This window comes from Scyliorhinus torazame, chromosome 13, assembly GCF_047496885.1.
Source record: "Scyliorhinus torazame isolate Kashiwa2021f chromosome 13, sScyTor2.1, whole genome shotgun sequence".
Taxonomy (NCBI): Eukaryota; Metazoa; Chordata; class Chondrichthyes; order Carcharhiniformes; family Scyliorhinidae; genus Scyliorhinus; species Scyliorhinus torazame.
In genome coordinates this window covers 172,390,501-172,406,631 of record NC_092719.1, presented here as the reverse complement: position 1 = coordinate 172,406,631, position 16,131 = coordinate 172,390,501, and the positions used below count along the sequence as shown (strand labels likewise).

The 16,131-nt window shown below is 49.0% G+C and overlaps 1 protein-coding gene and 1 long non-coding RNA gene across 3 annotated transcripts in view; one reads left to right on the top strand and one right to left on the bottom strand.

The window, feature by feature from the left end:
* Positions 1-16,131, bottom strand: part of arhgef3 (Rho guanine nucleotide exchange factor (GEF) 3) — a 520,666-nt gene that overhangs the window by 115,892 nt on the left and 388,643 nt on the right. The window lies entirely within an intron of this gene.
* LOC140388379 (uncharacterized) overlaps positions 1-16,131 on the top strand; it is a 62,893-nt gene that overhangs the window by 43,963 nt on the left and 2,799 nt on the right. Inside the window, exon 2 of the long non-coding RNA XR_011934165.1 lies at positions 14,104-14,325. This is a non-coding gene — a long non-coding RNA (uncharacterized lncRNA). The remainder of the gene's footprint in view (positions 1-14,103; positions 14,326-16,131) is intronic.

The window sequence follows — 16,131 nt, the reverse complement described above, 5'->3', positions numbered from 1 at the left end:
AAACCGACAATGCCTCCACTGTGGCAAGATGGGCCACTACGCTGCCTGCTGTCGAGCAGCTCAACCTGCCAATGCTCCCCAATTCCGACAACCTCGCAGGGACGTGCGGACCATTCAGCCTCCTTACTACGAGTCGTGGCCAGGCGATATCCAGAACCGGATGTCTCCAGGCAGGACCCACCAGCCGTTGCAAGTGAACAGTATCAATCCAGGTGATGAATGGTGTGCCACCCTAACGGTCAACCGATCACCGATAACATCCCGTCTGGACACTGGCGCCTCCGCCAACCTCATAGCATGATCAGCCTTCTATGCCATGAAGGTCAGACCACCAATTCGGCCATCCTTTTCCAAGATGGTCGACTACAATGGAAACGTTATCCCGGCCATGGGATCCTGCCAGCTCCAGGTGACGCACAACACATACACGGCCACACTGTCATTCAAAATAGTCGGCTCATCAAAGGACTCCCTGCTAGGCGCACAGGCATGCAAGGTTCTCCACCTCGTGCAGCGGGTCCGCGCTCTGTCTCCAGAAGGCACATCAGGCTTCCCGGATGCAGAATTTAGGGCACAGCTTCAATCGCTCCTCGCCCACAACCAGGAGGCATTTGAGGGCATGGGCACACTGCCCTATACCTACAGAATACGACTCAAACCGGACGCCACCCCGGTCATTCACGCACCTCGCAGGGTCCCAGCGCCACTCAAAGACCGCCTCAAGCAGCAGCTGCAGGATCTCCAGGACCAAGGGGTGCTATCCCGGGTCACGGAGCCCACGCCATGGGTCAGCTCCATGGTGTGTGTTAAGAAGCCTTCTGGCGAGCTCCGGATCTGCGTTGATCCAAAAGACCTCAACAACAACATAATGAGGGAACACTACCCCATATCCAAACTGGAAGAGATCACGAGCGAAATGGCCCGGGCTAAAATGTTTACAAAGCTGGATGCCTCGAAGGGTTTTTGGCAGATCCAACTGGACCAGTCCAGCAGGAAGCTGTGCACCTTCAACACTCCTTTCGGCAGGTTCTGCTATAACAGAATGCCATTTGGCATCATCTCGGCATCCGAGGTCTTTCACAGGATCATGGAACAGATGATGGAGGGCATCGAAGGGGTGCGCGTCTACGTTGACGACGTCATCATCTGGTCCACCACACCACAGGAGCACATCAATCGTCTCCAGCGCGTTTTTGCGTGGATACGGGAAAAGGGCCTGCGCCTCAACCGAGCCAAGTGTTCCTTCGGCCAAACCGAGCTGAAGTTTCTGGGGGACCATATATCCCGGTCAGGGGTCTGTCCGGATGCAGACAAGGTGAGTGCCATTACAGCCATGCCGCAGCCGGCAGACAAGAAAGCAGTGCTACGCTTCCTAGGCATGGTCAACTTCCTGGGGAAGTTCATTCCCAACCTTGCCTCCCACACGACGGCTCTTCGCCACCCAGTCAAGAAGTCCACGGAGTTCCAGTGGCTGCCCGCACACCAGAAGGAATGGGAGGAGCTCAAAATCAAGCTCACCACAGCCCCGGTATTGCCGTTTTTCGACACATCTCGTGACACTAAAATTTCGACTGATGCCAGCCAGTCCGGCATTGGGGCGGTACTCCTACAGCGGGATGACACTGCGTCATGGGCCCCGGTCGCCTATGCCTCACGCGCCATGACCCCCAGAGAACAGCGCTATGCGCAGATCGAAAAGGAGTGCCTGGGTTTGCTAACCGGAATAGACAAGTTCCATGACTACGTGTATGGTCTCCCCCAGTTTACCGTTGAGACTGACCATCGCCCCCTGGTCAGCATCACACATAAGGACCTGAACGAAATGACCCCTCGCATCCAGCGCATCCTACTCAAACTCAGGAGGTACGACTTCCAACTGGTCTACACCCCGGGAAAGGACCTTATCATTGCGGATGCCCTATCTAGAGCAGTGAGCACACCACCCGACTCGGAGGGGTTCGTCTGTCAGGTCGAAGCGCAGGTGGCCTTCACATCGGCAAATCTGCCAGCCGAAGACTCCAGTCTGGCTTGTATTCGCCGGGAGACTGCGGCTGACCTCCTTCTACAACGTGTGATGCGCCACATGACGGGAGGGTGGCTCAAAGGGCAGTGCCCGCAGTTCTATAATGTCCAGGACAACTTGGCCGTCATTGATGGTGCCCTCCTAAAGCTGGACCGGATTGTGATTCCTCACAGCATGCACAAGCTGGTCCTCGACCAACTACACAAAGGCCATCTGGGGGTTGAGAAGTGCAGACGGAGGGCCCGAGAGGCGGTATACTGGCCGGGCATCAGTGATGACATTGCCAATATGGTGCTCAACTTCCCCACCTGCCAAAGGTTTCAGCCGGCGCAACCTCCCGAGACTCTTCAGCCCCATGAGCTGGTGACGTCCCCCTGGGCGAAGGTTGGTGTGGACCTTTTTCACGCGCTCGGCAGGGACTATGTTATCATCATTGATTATTTTTCAAACTATCCAGAGGTCATACGCTTGCACGATTTGACATCGTCCGCTGTCATAAGGGCCTGCAAAGACACCTTCGCTCGCCACGGCATTCCGATTACTGTCATGTTGGACAATGGGCCCTGTTTTGCCAGCCAGGAATGGTCATCCTTTGCTGCTTCGTATGGCTTCACACACGTGACGTCCAGCTCTCTGCATCCCCAGTCCAATGGAAAGGCAGAGAAGGGCGTTCACATCGTCAAGCGGCTCCTCTGCAAGGCTGCTGCTGCCGGATCGGATTTCTGCCTGGCCCTGCTGTCCTATCGCTCGGCCCCACTGGCCACTGGCCTCTCACCAGCCCAGCTGTGAGGACCACTGTGCCATCCATTCTAGTCCCCACAACCAAAAATGCTCCGGTACTGCACAGGATGCAACAGCAGCGCGTTCGCCAGAAGATGGCATATGACACAAGAGCAACTGATCTTCCCGCCCTGGCGCCTGGAAACGACGTCCGCATCCACCTACCAGAAGGTGGCTGGTCAGCACCTGCCGAAGTTCTCCGACGCGTGGCTCCTCACTCGTTCCTGGTTCGCATGCCTGATGGCTCCATTCGCAGGCTCAATCGCCGGGCTCTTCGCCTGCTTCCACGCTCGCTACGGGAACTTACACCGGTACCACGACCTCCTGTTGTTCCTGATGTCGACTTCATGGAGCTTCCTGCCACCATGCCCATTCCGTCGTCGCCCTTGGCCAGGCCCATTCCTCAGCCGGTGGATCCTGACCCACCCTTGAGGCGGTCAACCCGAATTCGTCGCCCGCCTACTAGATTGGACTTATGAGCCTGTCTGAACATTGAACTCACTGATGCATAATAACACTGTGTTAATATGTTTCTATTTTTCCTTGTCGTTACAGGAACTTGTTTTGACGTTCAACATTTCCCTGTCTTTTGTTTATGGTACAACCTCGTTGCTATGTCGCACCTGACATCGCCTCTTGTATATAGTTTAGTCTCATGTACATGCTGTAGATATTGCACACACACACATTCAGCTGCACTCAGTACACATCTCTATTTATAACCACATAGGCACATGTTCTTGTAAAAAAGGGGGGGATGTCATGATATTCAGGTAAACATCATGGTGCAAACATACATACATACTGATGGACAGATCAACGGACCAATCAATACACATACAACACCACAGCCAATCACAGGCAAGAGCATACACACTATAAAACGGGGAACACAACACTTCCCAGGCATTCCAACAGGAGACAGTTCGGGGCACAGAGCTCACAGCAAGCGACTCAGACATTCACTTTGTGCTGAGTGCTTCTCCAAGATAGTGTTAGGGCTAGGTCCACAGATTCAAGGGTAGTGAACGAACCACAGTAATCAGTTTAATCATTGTAAATATTGTTAGTAATAAAACTGAGTTGTACCATCTGCAACCGTGTTGGTTCATCTATGGAGCAGAGAACACAACACAACACGCTGCCTTCCTTTATGGGGAAGAATAATACCGAATTTGAGAATGTCCATTATGGATGAGGGAACCACGATACGAATAAAAATGATCACATTTTAGAAATCCTCCCCAAATTCCTTGGATCATGAGCTCACTCTTCTACTGCACTTCCTTTCCCACTATTATTCATCACTGGTTGACTTTATACACACATGGTAGACCATCTACTTAATCCAAGTCAGTACTGACTGCCATGTAACAAAGCACGCTGTCTTTTCAGAGATGAGCAGTACAATCCATTCTATAAATGTTATTTTTAACCTGTCGTTCCTGAATTTGAAATCTGCAGCTTGCTCGGTCAAACCCTGTTCCCAACAGGTTCAAAGTGACCGACTGATTTACAACGCAGAATATTCGTGCCTGTAATTCATATGAGTTCACACTTTCAGTAGATACAATAGAAGATAAATTCAGATTTGTTTTAAATCCAGTTCAATCCCAATTGCCCAATATGACACAAAATAAACAATCAATCAAAAACATTCCTGTAGTAGAAAAGAATAATTAAACTTTTAATTAGAAACCATAGAAAGGTTATGGTGCAGAAAGAAGCCCATCCTGTCTGTGACGGCCCAAAAAAAGAGAAAAAAGAAACTAGCCGTTCATTATAATCCATTTTCCAGCCCCTGGTGTGTAGCCTTGCAGGTTGGAGCAGTTTTGTTGCCGATCCAGGTACCTTTTAAATGAGTTGAGCATTTCACCCCCAACCACCAATTTAGGCAGCGAATTCCAGATGCCCATCACCTTCTGCGTGATTAAGTTTTTCCTCATGTCCCCTCTAATCCTCCTTCCAATCACTTTAAATCTATGTCTCCTGGTAACTGACCCCCGCAGCCAGGGTAAACAAGTCTTTCCTGTCCAGCATGTCTAGGTCCCTCATAATTGTTCGCACCTCAATTAGGTCAACCCTTAGCCTCCGCTGTTTTTAAGGAAACCGACCCTAGTCTATCCAATTTCTCCTGATTGTTTGCAATTCTTCTGAAGATTTTTTAAAAATCAGTGATTCATAGGTAGAGAATTCAACAGATTTTAAAAGGTTGCTGCCCTGGTTTAATTGTGAGCTGGCGAGTCCCTTAAATTTAACCGTCTGATTCCTTTTCCGCAAGCACACATATCCCTTCAATCAATTTCATTGATGCATTTTGCATTGATGCTTTGCCACAGATTAATGAAAATTTAAATTTTGATTCTGAGCTCTTTCTCGAGAGTTACAATAACGCAATCCACCAATTTCACATCCTCATTATTAATACAAGGAACCTGTCTGAAAGGTGCTGTGTCAGCAAAGTGAGATGGTGTCCATTGTATCCATTACAGATTTATCGTGCAGATTTTATTACAGGTTTTTTTTTTAAGTGTCGTGTACCCTGTCATGATATGCAAACATGCAACCAATGAACACTCAGAATAGGACACAACCAATGGGCAGTCAGGACACTCAGAGGTGGCATCACCACAAGGGGGCATGACATAAACACTATAAAAGGGATGAGGCACTCACACCCTGCCTCTTTCCACAGACAGACATCTAGAGAGTTAGACAGGGTTGATCAGCAGCATCACACCCCAGCACGTGGCTTAGAGCAAGCTGGTACAGTTAGACTGAGTTACTACAGTTAGATTAGCAGAGAGTCGAACTCATTTGAGAACTGTGTTAATAGTTCAACAAACACGTTGAACTCATTTCAGAGTCTGGAGCATCCTTTAGTTAAGACTGCATCAAATAGCAGCCTGTGTTATCCGAAGCAGCACAACACAACATACCCAGCAGAAAGGAAAACTATATTTGTAAACTACATGAAAAACGTATGGAGTTTCTTCCTACAATTGAAAGCCAGTTCTGTAAAATCAATGTGGCCTGAAGCATTTTCCTCTTCATAATGGAACAATAAGCCCTGTAATGATGAGTGGCTAGAGATTGTTCGAGTCAGTGTTAGACAGGGACATTTGAGCTGCCTGATGTGTGTTCTAATATCAGTGTGACAAAGCCAGTTAAGCAATAACCTTTGATAGTTCACTGAACATGTCCCAACATCACCGCTGCCAAGGGCAACAGGATCGAGATGTTACCCTGAGTGTCAGCGATTGATAGGTTGATTGTACAGTATTCTACAATTCCTACAAGATAAAGAATCGGGATATTCTTCAACCGACATGAAAGCGAGGATTGACTGTCACCCCAGCATTTCAGGACCTTTTGTGCTATGATAACATCTGAGTGTTAAGTTTCATACACTGCATTTATTCCATTTTCAATGTTCAGTCTAAATTGTATATGTTGAATGATTATTTTTAACAGGCGTAATTTGACATCTGATTTGCTTAAATTAAGCAAGCCCTGAAATGTTTAATATGCAGTCTGACAATCGTCTGAGATATTTCCATATTTGTTACACAGTGTAAAGTTAGTTCTATCATTTATAGAGACTATAGCAAGCTATATGCACCAGCAATCGGGTACTACGGTCCTTAGATGCTTTACTCACTTCAAGCTAAGCAGCTAGGATGAGGTTTTACATGAGAAAGGGGGCAAAAGGCCACTTTTATTGGAGCTAACATCATCTGAAAAATCAAATTGGTGTGACAGCCCACAAATCCCTAACATTACAAATCAATCCATTACTCAAAAAGGAAGCATATGACTGTTCCCAGGTGATGAACACGAGTAATGCACCAATGATTCTCCACATGAGGGGTTGCAATGCGTGATTGACCTGATGAACTGAAATGATAGGTCTCTTTTTTACAAATTAATAAGTCATTAAGAATTACAGAATTAATACATGATAATGTATTTTCATTTTTTAAGGGGGGGGGGAAACAAATCTATGGCTTTTCTCAAAAAGAGTCTTGCCCTTTCCCTCCTCCAGCCTCTCACACACTGTACTAGTAGCCAGCACTATATACAGTTCTCTGCTTCTTTGTGATGAGAAAGAAAGCCAATTTTACAAGCCTGGATACCTCTGGATGCCTCATTGGCAGTGACATTCATTCAAATAGACTAAAGAACAATTGCTGTATGAGAGAGGAGGCACACACATAATTATTTCATTAAAGTGAACAACCAAAACTGTCAGAGCTAATTTATCAAGTAAATAATGAAAGGCCACAAGTTAATTTTCAAATTAGGGTGGATTAAAAAAAAGTTTACCAGCGTAAAAACTATGCAAAGAAAATAGACACAAACAAGGAATAGCAGTAGGCCATTTGGCCCCTTCAGCCTGCTCCGCCTTTTAATAAGATCCTGGCTGGCTTCCGGTTGCGTCGATGCGGAGCTAAGCCGCACATTTCGGCAGCTCCCGCTATCACGGACTTTTGGGCTCTCCAGAGGAGCCCCAACGGAATTTTTTGATTGAATCCCGTGTGGGAAGGTGAAGTAAGGTCCCCCTTACGTTGTATGGCAGGGATTAGCGGTGGAGCGTCGGAGAAAGAGGCTTTGGAGCAGCGGCAAAAACGAGGGAAAAAAAACAAGATGGCGGAGGGCGGAGATCGAGCAGCATGGGGGCTGGACCAGCAGGAGTTCCTCAAGCAATGTGTGGAGGAGCTTAAAAAGGAGGTGCTGGCGCCAATGCTGTTGGCGATCGAGGGGCTGAAGGAGACCCAGAAGGCCCAGGCGGTTGAGCTCCGTGAGATGAGGGATAAAACTAATGAGAACGAGGACGAGATCTTGGCCTGGCGGTAAAGATGAAGGCGCACGAGGCGGTGCACAGGAGGTGGGCCGGGAGACTCGAGGTCCTGGAAAACAGGTCGAGGAGGAAGAATCTCCGGATTCTGAGTCTCCCCGAAGGAGTGGAGGGAGCTGATGCCGGGGCGTACGTGAGCACGATGCTCCATTCGCTGATGGGTGTGGAGGTCTCTCCGAGCCCCCTGGAGCTGGAAGGCGCTCAACGGGTCCTGGCGAGGAGACCCAAGGCTGATGAGCCGCCAAGGGCGATAGTGGCAAGGTTCCATCACTTCGCGGACAAAGAAAGTGTCCTGAGATGGGCCAAGAAGGTGCGGAGCAGTAGATGGGAGAATGCGGTGATCCAAGTCTACCAGGACTGGAGTGCGGAGGTGACAAAGAGGAGAGCTGGCTTCAACTGGGCCAAGGCGGTGCTGCACAAAAAAAGAGTCAGGTTCGGCATGCTGCAGCCTGCGCAACTGTGGGTCACTTATCAGGACCGACACCACTATTTTGAAATGCCAGAAGAGGCTTGGACCTTTATCCAAACGGAAAAATTGGACTCGAACTGAGGGGCTGTGATTGTGGGGGGGATGTAGACTGTATACGGGGTTGTAAATATGGGTAAAGAATGTTTCATGGGTGGGATGATGGATGGGGATGTGGGAAAAGTTCTTGTTAAAAAAAAAATTTCTGTTGACGAGATAGTGGGAAATGTGGACGTCGGTGCTGGAGGGAGGTGAGACTCGGGGATGGGGGAACTGGGATAAGGCCGCAACAGGAGCTGCGCCACAGGGGGCGAGGCTGGCTCAGGAAAGCACGGGCTTTTTCCGGCGCTAGGGAGGGGGGGGATGGAGGAAGGTAAGGAGGATGAGAGATTCCCACACGGGGGAGATTAACGGGAAGGCGGGGGAAGCCGGGGTCAGCCGAAGTCAGCTGACTCACGGGAGTAGTATGGGGGAGCAAAAGTGCTAGTTGCGGATCTAGCGGGGAGGGGGGAGGGAAGGGGGAGAGGGGGGGACAACAGGGTTGCTGCTGCACTGGCCGAGGGGGGAACTGAAAATGGAAGAGGTAGTCGGGGCGGGGGTTCCCCGTCTGGGGGACTGGAGGGTGCGGCAGGCGCGGGCACGGGACTGGCCTAAGATAGGAGATGGCTAGTCGGGGGGGAGGGAGGTGGTTTTGGTAAATGTATACGCCCCAAACAGGGACGATGCTGGATTCATGAAACGGATGTTGGGGCGTATTCCAGACTTGGAGGTAGGGAGCTTGATAATGGGTGGGGATTTCAACACGGTGTTGGACCCAGCATTAGATCGTTCCAGATTTAGGGCGGGGAAGAGGCCGGCGGCGGCCAAGGTGCTCAGGGGGTTTATGGATCAGATGGGGGGAGTAGATCCGTGGAGATTTTGCCAGGCCTTTGGCCAGAGAATTTTCTTTTTTCTCCCACGTTCATAAGGCCTACTCCCCGATAGATTTTTTTGTTTTGGGCAGGGCATTGATCCCGAAAGTGGAGGGAACGGAGTATTCGGCCATAGCCATTTCAGACCATGCCCCGCATTGGGTGGAGCTAGAGCTGGGGGAGGAGAGGGACCAACGCCCGTAGTGGCGGTTGGATGTGGGACTGTTGGCAGACGAGGAAGTGTGTGGGAGGGTGCGGGGGTGCATCGAAAGGTACCTGGAGGCCAACGACAACGGGGAGGTGCAGGTGGGAGTAGTATGGGAGGCGCTGAAGGCGGTGGTCAGGGGAGAGTTAATCTCCATCAGGGCTCATAGGGTGAAGAGAGAGGGCAGGGAAAGAGAGAGGTTAGTGGGGGAGATTTTAAGGGTGGACAGGAGATATGCAGAGGCTCCTGATGAGGGACTACTCAGGGAGAGACAAAGTCTCCAGACGGAGTTTGACCTGTTGACCACAGGGAAGGCAGAGGCACAGTGGAGGAAGGCACAGGGGGGGCGATATATGAATATGGGGAGAAGGCGAGTCGGATGCTGGCACATCAGCTCCGTAAGAGGATGGCAGCGAGGGAAATAGGTGGAGTCAAGGATGGCAGGGGAACTACGGTGCGGAGTGCGGGGAAAGTGAATGAGGCTTTTAAGGCCTTTTACGAGGAGCTGTATAGGTCCCAGCCCCCGGGGGAAAAGAGGGGATGCGACGATTCTTGGACCAACTGGGGTTCCCGAGGGTGGAGGAGCAGGAGGTGGCTGGTTTGGGGGCGCCCATTGGGGTGGAGGAGCTGGTTAAAGGACTGGGGAGCATGCAGGCGGGGAAGGCCCCGGGGCCGGATGGGTTCCCGGTGGAATATTATAGGAAGTATGTAGACCTGTTAGCCCCGTTGCTGGTAAGGACCTTCAATGAAGCAGGGGAGGGGGGGACCCTGCCCCCGACAATGTCGGAGGCGACAATCTCTTTGATCTTGAAGCGGGATAAAGACCCACTGCAATGCGGGTCGTATAGACCGATCTCGCTCCTCAACGCAGATGCTAAGTTGCTGGCAAAAATGTTGGCTACGAGGATTGAGGACTGTGTGCCGGGGGTGATTCACGAGGACCAGACGGGATTCGTAAAGGGTAGGCAGCTAAATACCAATGTGCGAAGGCTCCTAAATGTGATAATGATGCCATCGGTGGAGGGAGAGGCAGAGATTGTGGCAGCCATGGACGCGGAGAAGGCCTTTGACCGAGTAGAGTGGGAGTATCTCTGGGAAGCGTTGAGGAGGTTTGGGTTCGGGGGAGGGTTTATTAGTTGTGTTAAGCTCCTGTATAAAGCCCCAGTGGCGAGTGTGGTCATGAACCGGCGGAGGTCGGAGTATTTCTGGCTGTACCGAGGGACGAGGCAGGGGTGCCCCCTGTCCCCTCTGCTGTTTGCATTAACAATTGAACCTTTGGCCATGGCGTTAAGGGAGTCGGGGAAATGGAGGGGGGTGGTCCGAGGGGAAGAGGAACATTGAGTGTCGCTGTACGCAGACGACCTGTTGCTGTATGTGGCGGATCCAGTGGAGGGGATGGTTGAGGTCATGCAGATCCTAAGGGAGTTTGGAGACTTCTCGGGCTATAAGCTCAATGTGGGAAAGAGTGAGCTCTTTGTGGTGCAGCCGGGGGATCAGGGAAGATGGATAGACGACCTAACGTTGAGGAGGGCGGAAAGGAGCTTTCGATACTTGGGGATTCAGATAGCTAGGAGCTGGGGGGCACTGAACAAACTTAATTTGACGCGTCTGGTAGAACAGATGGAGGAGGACTTTAAAAGGTGGGACATGTTGTCACTCTCGCTGGCGGGCAGGGTACAGTCGATTAAAATGGTGGTTCTCCCGAGGTTTCTTTTTGTATTCCAATGCCTCCCAATTGTGATTACCAAGGCCTTCTTTAAGAGGGTAAGCACGAGCATTATGGGATTTGTGTGGGCGAGCAAGACCCCGAGGGTAAAGAGGGGGTTCTTGGAGCGTAGCAGAGATAGAGGAGGGTTGGCGTTGCCGGATCTGGGTGGCTACTATTGGGCAGCCAACGTGGCGATGATCCGTAAGTGGGTGATGGAGGGAGAGGGAGCAGCGTGGAAGAGGTTGGAGATGGCGTCCTGCAAAGGAACGAGCCTGGGGGCGCTGGTGACGGCACCGCTGCCGCTCTCGCCGACAAGGTACACCACGAGCCCGGTGGTGGCGGCAACGTTAAAGATCTGGGGGCAGTGGAGACGACATAGAGGAGCGATGGGAGCCTCGGTGTGGTCCCCGATCAGGGATAACCATCAGTTTGTCCCAGGAAGGATGGACGGGGGGTTTCAGAGCTGGCATCGGGCAGGGATTAGAAGAATGGGGGACCTGTTCATCGATGGGACATTTGCGAGCTTAGGGGCGCTAGAGGAGAAATTTGGACTACCCCCGGGAAATGCCTTCAGGTACATGCAAGTGAGGGCGTTTGTGAGGCGGCAGGTGAGGGAATTCCCGCTACTCCCGGCACAGGGGATTCAAGACAGGGTGATTTCGGGCGTATTGGTCGGGGAGGGCAAGGTGTCGGCGATATACCAGGAGATGAAAGAAGAGGGGGAAGCTTTGGTAGAGGAGCTGAAAGGTAAATGGGAAGAGGAGCTAGGGGAGGAGATTGAGGAGGGGCTGTGGGCTGATGCCCTAAGTAGGGTTAATTCCTCTTCCTCGTGTGCCATGCTTAGCCTGATACAGTTTAAGGTAGTTCACAGAGCGCATATGACGGGGGCGAGGCTGAGTAGGTTCTTTGGGGTGGAGGACAGATGTGGGAGGTGCTCAGGAAGTCCGGCGAACCATGTCCATATGTTTTGGTCATGCCCGGCACTGGAGGGGTTCTGGAGGGGAGTTGCGGGAACAGTATCTAAGGTGGTGAAAGTCCGGGTCAAGCCAATCTGGGGGCTAGCACTATTTGGAGTAGTGGACGAGCCGGGAGTGCAGGAGGCGAAAGAGGCCGGCATTCTGGCCTTTGCGTCCCTAGTAGCCCGACGAAGGATCTTGTTAATGCGGAAAGAGGCTAAGCCCCCCAGCGTGGAGGCCTGGGTAAATGATATGGCAGGGTTTATCAAGTTGGAGAGGATTAAGTTTGCCTTGAGGGGGTCTGCGCAGGAGTTCTACAGGCGGTGGCAACCGTTCCTAGACTATCTCGCGGAGCATTAGATGAAGGCCAGACAGCAGCAGCAGCAACCCAAGGGGGGAAGGGGGGGGACATCTTTCTTGGGGGGAGGGGGGGAAGGGAGGGAGGGAGGGGGAAGGGGGGCTTTTCTGGGGGGCATTTGAGCAAGAAAATACATGAATCATCCAAATGTACAAAGTTCTGTATCACATTGACTTGCCATGTTCATGTCTTGCTATGCGAGCTTTCTTTCTTTTGTGTTACCGGGGGGGGGTTGTTTTTGTATGGTTGAAAATTTTGTTAAAAATTCTTAATAAACATCTTTAAAAAAAAAGATCCTGGCTGATCCAATAGTAGCCTCAAACCTGCATCCCGCCTGCCCCTGATAACCTCTCACCCCAAGAAACTATCCATCTCTGCCTTAGATGGTGCGCGGTAATCTAACCAAACTGGAACAGAGTCGCGTGATGAGCGCGTTTAGACAGGTGCTTCCCTCAGGGTCTAATATGTTTCAATCAAGTCGCCTCTTACTCTTCTAAACTCCGATGGATACAAGCCTAACCTGTCCAACCTTTCTTCATACAACAACACACCCATTCCAGGTAAATATTCTGAACTACTTCCAACGCATTTACATCCTTCCTTAAATAAGGTGACCAATACTGCACACAGCACTCCAAATGTGGTCTCAACAATGCCCCGTGCGGGTGGCACTGTGGCACAGTGGTTAGCACTGCTGCCTATGGCGCTGAGGACCCGGGTTCGAATCCCGGCCCTGGGTCACTGTCCGTGTGGAGTTTGCACATTCTCCCCATGTCTGCATGGGTTTCACCCCTCCAACCCAAAAGATGTGCAGGGTAGGTGGATTGGCCACACTAAATTGCCCCTTAATTGAAAAAAAAAATAATTGGGTACTCTAAATTTTTAAAAAAACAATGCCCCGTGCGCCTGAAACAAAACTTTCCTAGTTTTGTACACATTTGATGACTGTCCGTTTTATGTATGTTTAAAAAGCCTTTAAAAATAGGGAATACAATGTTATTAACTAATTTTATAAAATAAATTAACTTAATTTTACAGTCCCTTATTATTATAGTTAACAAGGTAATAAGGGCATCACCCTCATTTTAGGCTCTTCTGTTTTTAAAAAAAAATATTTTTTTGATTCTCCTCCTTTTTCACATTTTCTCCCAAATTTACACCCACCAATAATAAACAATAATCAGTAACAAATATGTCAATCCCCATATCAATAACAACGATCCCATCCTCCCACCAAACCCCAAACATTAGCCCACATGTTCACACAAACAAATGACAAAAAGGAATCAGGGATCACCGATAGTCGCCATTAACACACAAAATTAACCCTAATTAACACACAAAGACTCCCTCCCCCCAACCCCTTACCGCTGTTTTAATGTAGTTTCTGTAATGTTCTTTGATTGGGCTGTTGAATCTTGGTATTGTAGTGTGATCAAAGAACATTAGACTTTGCTTTATGAACAAACTTATTTATTACTAACACTATGTTAATGAATTACTAAAATGTCTAAGATCAATACAGTTGGAAATAATGGTCTAACGCTAAGATACTACAGAGCTACTCTAATATGCGAAGCTACAAACGCCTTACTAACACCTTCTCCCTGAACACATGGTGCGTCCGGTTCATGTGCCTGCATATTCGCACCATCTGCTGGTCGGATGCTGGAACTACAACAGTTATACATATATTATTATTTACATACAGATGACAATCTACTTATCATCACACACCCCTTTCTTTGGAAATTTTATTCTTTTTAGATGCATTTGTAGCTTCAACGTATTTACATTTTTACTAACTGTGTTGATATAACTCTATATACCTGTGGAAGGAAACCGGAGCACCCGGAGGAAACCTATGCAGAAACGGGGAGAACGTGCAGACTCTACACTGAGAGTGACCCAAGCCGGAATCGAACCTGGGACCCTGGAGCTGTGAAGCAACAGTGCTAACCATGTGTTACCTTACCATGCCGTATCACCATAGGTTGCTCTGTCCTTTGTGGGGGAAAGATGACTGGTGGTGATTTAACCTGAGGACCACCACACCACAGGTGAGGGCAAGGTTGAGAATAACTTCAAGCCGGTACGGGAATTGAATCCACACTGTTGGCCTTGCTCTGGATCACAAAATCAGCTCTCTAGCCAACTGGGCTAAACTGGTTAATCACATTGTAAACCATCAGGTAACACAGTGGTGCAGTGGTTAGCATTGGTGCCTCACGGCGCCGAGGTCCCAGGTTCAATCCCAGCGCCGGGTCACTGTCCGTGTGGAGTTTGCACATTCTCCCCATGTTTGCGTGGGTTTCGCCCCCACAACCCAAAAATGTGCAGGGTAGGTGGATTGGCCACGCTAAATTGTCCCTTAATTGGACCAAATTAATTGGGCACATAACATTTTTAATTTTTTTTTAAAATCACATTGTAAACCGTATACGATTTGGTCTTTTATCAATGACTCATGGTGGACTGCAAAATTGCAGGATTACGCTTTGAGAAGAGGATCCGTGACAAAACAGTCAAATGTTTCACTCGATTTGTGCAGTCTCATCTTGAACATGTAACGCTCAAATGTTTTGTTTTCTTGAGGATAACAACAGTTATCGAATTGCTCGATTATCTTTAAGTAGCTCTTCTTGTCTTCCTCCGAAGTGAAGTGAAAAGTATTGTACAAATTAATTGCTTGGGGACCGGCTACTGTCATTAGGAGCGCTATTTTTCTCTTTATTAAAATAAATTTAGAGTAGCCAATTATTTTTCTTTTCCAATTAAGGGGCAATTTAGCGTGGCCAATCCACCGAACCAGCACATCTTTGGGTTGTGGGGGTGAAACCCACACAGACATGGGGAGAATGTTCAAACTCCACACGGACAGTGACCCAAGGCCGGGATTCGAACCCGGGTCCTCAGCGCCGCAATCCCAGTGCAAACCACTGTGCCACATGCCACCCCGCTATTATTCTTTTGTCTGAAGCTTCTTGGAGACCAAGAGCCTGCATGTAAAAAGTGAACAGTTGCTTGAAAGCATGCCGTTCGCATCTACATGACCAGTTGTGAGCAATTGGTTGGGAGTCTTCAATGCTTCCATCTCACTTCGACAATCCTGGTAGTATTTCATTTTACAGCCGATTTTCTCCGAGTCTCTGATTGTTCTCTTGTGTCTTCTCAATGTACCTAACTGTCCATAACTGTCCTCTTTCGACTCCCCACTTCTGGTACCATGAAATTCTTTGATTCGGCTGATGTTTAATCTTATTGTAGTGTGAACAAAGAACATTAGACTTTGCTTTATAAACAAAGGTACTCATTACTAATACTACACTAACGAATTACTAAAATCTCTAAGATCAAAACAATTGGAAATAATGGTCTAACACTAACTTACACTAAGATACTACAGAGCTACTGTAATATGCCACTGGTACAAACTCCTTACTAACACCTTCTCCCTGAACATATGGTGCGTCCGGGTCATGTGCCTGCATATTTGCACCACTGCTGGTCGGATGCTGGAACTGCAACAGTTATACACATATTATCATTTACACAAAGATGATAAAACAGATGACAATCTACTTATCATCACAGTTTCCCATGTGAAAATACCCCTACTCTCTATGGTGGTTTCTGGAACACGCTATATTCTAACTGGATATTAGGCAGTAAAGACACATAAGTCTACTTGTAATAGATACCAATAACTTTCATCACATGTGAATATTTAGTGCAAGAAGCCAGAAATTATCACATCTTCTTTAGGCATTACACTGCTGACTTCTTTCCTTTATGGGTTGGGAGTAAAATTCAATCCCAACCAGGGTGAAAAACATATGGGAGCAGCATGCTCACCGATCTCCACC